This window comes from Vombatus ursinus, unplaced genomic scaffold (genome assembly GCF_900497805.2).
Source record: "Vombatus ursinus unplaced genomic scaffold, bare-nosed wombat genome assembly UNPS02014817.1, whole genome shotgun sequence".
NCBI lineage: Eukaryota > Metazoa > Chordata > Mammalia > Diprotodontia > Vombatidae > Vombatus > Vombatus ursinus.
Genome location: NW_020954595.1, coordinates 15,431,322 through 15,435,408, shown reverse-complemented (window position 1 = coordinate 15,435,408; position 4,087 = coordinate 15,431,322).

The following is a 4,087-nucleotide window of genomic DNA, read 5'->3' as shown; positions in this document are numbered from 1 at the left end:
CCTGTCAGCAATCAGTTTATCAAACTCCGGAATCACATTTGAAATTGATTTCTTTAGAAATCTGAAAACTAACCTTAGTAGCCGCCTCATTTTCTGAGTTTATTTTCTTGAAAAACCATTGTTCCCCCTGAGATTTTCAGCAGTTTGGACGCTTCGATTTGTTTTTCATTAGCGTCCAATTTGCTTAAGTCACGACGTTTTGATCCAAAATGGCGACAAAGATTGTATTCCTTCAGAAAGGCTATTCTCGGCAAACAAGGCAGAATATTTTATCTCTCATATAAGTAAACGAATATTAAATAGATAGATAGATATACAGATAGATAGATAGATAAACAAATATCTATTTGTCCACTCCAGATTAAACAGTCTATGTTCTGATTCAACCTTCCATTTCTTTTTATCACTCATTTCGCAGTCACCCCAAAAACTTTAATGTTAGAACCAAAAAATCTCCACAGCAACTTCTGCCATACAAAGAAATACTGAACTGAGTGTTTGACCTTCGAGGGAGCGCCAGACACTTATGTAACTCAGATGATGACCACGCCGCGAGGGAGGGGAAGAAGCCCCCCTCCAAGAGCAGGCGTCAGCTGCAGTGGGGAGTGGCTGCGCTCACGCTATCCCTTCTCAACGCCAGTAACGACTGAAAACACAGAGAACCCTAACTCTCCATTCTCTCAGACTAGAGGCAGAGGGACGATGGCTGGTCACCTCCGGGCTCGTGACAAGCAGGAGAGCATGGGCAGTGTCCACCCACCTGCTGAGTTACATAACGGGCCCAACAGTGACTAGTGGAAGGCGAGTTTAGTGGGGGCAGATGAAGCGCTGTCACATCTTTGCTTTCTTTTACATCCTCTACACTTTTCTCTGGCCACGTATATGGCTGTGCTATGCTTATTTCCTCCTATTATGTTTCTCTGAAGAAAAATAGCATCTTCCTTCATAAATCCAAGTCTATGTTTTTCTAAATCAACCAGCTCATCATTTCCTACTCCACAGCAATATTCCAACCCAATCTCATCCCAGTCTGAGAGGTTGTCTATGAAGGTTTTCCCCCAGTTTTCTGCATTCCTTCTATTCTTGATTGCACAGGTTTTACTTGTACAAGAAAATATTAATTTAAAGTAATTGAAATTATCCATTTTACTCTTCAACAATGCTCTCACCTATAGTTTAAGGTCTGATACGGCTGAATCTGCTTCCTTTACGTCTTTTTTCCCTAGTTTCTTTGAAGTTCTTGACCTTTTGTTCTTCCATACGAATTTTGTTACTGTTTTCTAACTCAGCAAGATAATTTTTTAGTAATTTAATTGGGATGGCATTGAATAAATAGATTAATTAGGTAAAATTGTCATTTATATTATATTGGCTTTACTTATCCATGAACAATAAATATTACTAAATAAATAAATATTTACTAAAATAAATATTATTTACATCTGACTTTATTTATATAAAAAGTGTCATAGGTTTATGTTCATATAGTTCCTGTGTCTGTTTTGGCAGGTATGCTCTCAGGTATTTCATATCATCTGGTTATTTTAAATGGTCTGAAACAGTATTGAATAATATTGCTGATTCTTATTTTTAGTAACTACACATAGTGTAGTTTCCCTATTTTCTCTCTTGATTAAATCTATTTTAGCTTTAACTTTATCTGAGATCATGATTTCTACCACTGCTTTTCTTTTACATAATAAATTCTACTTATCTTTATTTTTATTTTCATGTGTATTTCTCTTTTTATAGCATTTCCTAAAAGCAACATATTGTTGAAGTCAAATTTTCAATCTATCAGTTTCCATTTTGTGAGTAAATTCATCCCATTCACATTCTAAACTATAATTACTTGTGTATTTCCCTTCTTTCTATTTTTTCTCACTATCCTTCCCACCCTACTCTTAGCCCTCCTCACTCTTTTGCTTTATTTCAACCTAATATCTTGCCCTCCTATTCCTTAACCTACCCATCCGTCCAAGAGTCCCTTCCTTATCCTCTTCTTCTCTCATCCTATCCCCTTGCCCTCTTATTTCTTTCTGGATTTTAAAGATTTTTATACCCTTCTCTCTCTCTCTCTCTCCCCCTACTAGCTTCTTCTGTATCAATTTTTCCTTATATGCCTCATTTGATTGAGATAATTACTCCTTTTTATCGCTCCCTACAGTTTTTTTTAGAATATCTCATCATACTGAGCTTAGTCCAAGCCTTTCTTTCAAACTACTTAAATAATCATGACAATGATAAGAGTACTAATAATATTTCCACATATAAGAAGTAAATAATTTGACCTTATTCAATCCCTTATAACTGGTCTTTAATATTTACCTTATATTTCTCCTGGATGTTATATGTTGAATTTTCCCTTAAGTTATGCCGTTTTTGTCACAAATACTTGAGAGTCTTTCAGTTCATTAAATGTCCTTTTTTCATTCAGGATTATACTTAAGTTTTCCAGGTACCTTGGTCATAACCCCAGCTCTTTAGCTCTATGAAATATAGTATTGTAAGACCTATGGTCCTTCAACGTAGTAGCTGCTAAGTCTTGTGTAATCCTCACTGTAGCTCCATGATATTTAAATTGTTTTTTTTTTCTTGTTGCTTCTATCATTCCAAATCCTTCAGCACTAAGGTATTTTGGGAGCAGTGGCCCAAGGGCACATGTTCAGCACATCACGTACTCCAATCAAGCTCCCTCCACTAAATACACACACACATCCCTCCACACCCAAATAGATGTAATGTAATATAGGCACAGCAGTCTGAGGATGTGCAATGATCGATTTGGGGGAAAAACCCTAGAGACTCTTCATGAAGTTTGTGAGTTTGATCTTTTTCCAGATCATGCTCTCCAAGCATGGATGTCCCTTAGGGCTATGTCCTGAGTCCTCTTCTCTTCTCCCTCTGTCCTACTTCACCTGGTGATTTCATCAGCTCCCATGGATTTAATTACCATCTCTATGCTGATGATTCTCAAATCTACCTGTCCTGCCCCAACCTCTTTGCTGACTTCTAATCTCACATCTTTAACTGTCTTTCAGTCATTTCAAACTGGATGTCCAGTAGACTTAAGATGTCTCCCCCAAATGCACTCCCCCTCTTACTTTCCCTATTACTGTAAGGGCACCACCATCCTTCCAGTCCCTAGGGCTTCCAATCTAGGAGTCATCCTAGACTCCTATATCTTACACTCATATCCAATATGGTGCCAAGACCCATTGATTTCACCTCTGTAGCATATCCCACATATGGCCCCTTCCCTCCTCTGACACTGCCCCCATTTTGGTACACGTCTTCCTCATCTCACACCTGGATACATGCAATAGCCTGCTCAAGTCTCTCCCCACTCCAATACATTCTCCATTCAACCACCAAAGTGATTTTCCTAAAACACAGATCTAACCATGTCACTCCCTACTCAATAGACTCCAGTGGTTCTCTATCACCTCCAGGATCAAATACAAAATGCTCCAGGTGGCATTCCAAGCCCTCATAACCTCATCTTCTCCTACCTTTCCAGTCTTCTTACACTTTACTCTCCAACACATACTCTTCAATCCAGTGGTACTGGTCTCTTGGCTGCATCCAGCTCTCAGGTCTGGACATTTTCTCTGGCCATCCCTCTTGCCTGGAATGCTCTCTTGTCTCTGTTCCAATTACAGGTCTCTCTGGCTTGAACTCTCAACCAAAATTCCACCTTTGACAAGTGAAATAGTGGGTTAGACTAAGCATGTGCAGTATTCTCTCCCTGGGTCTGTGGGTGTAAAAAAAGATCATCCTTTCCTGGGAAGCTTCTGAGTGCAGTGAATAGCTCTGAGCCTGGTGGGGAGGGGGAAAGAGAGAGAAGCCCCTGGCAGCCTTACCCTAACCCTAAGTCCTTAAGCACATGATGCCTGTTTATCATCCATTGATTCTTTCCTTGGCTTGTGTAAATGAGTATCAGAGATAGAATGGACCAGGATGAAACATCAAAGACCCCTTCAGCAACTGGCATCAGTAACAAAGAGCCCCAGAGGTGAAGTGCTTAGGAGCCAACCCTGAGGGGCAGCCTGCTTGCCCTAGCTTACTAGTCCGTGGACTCAGCAGC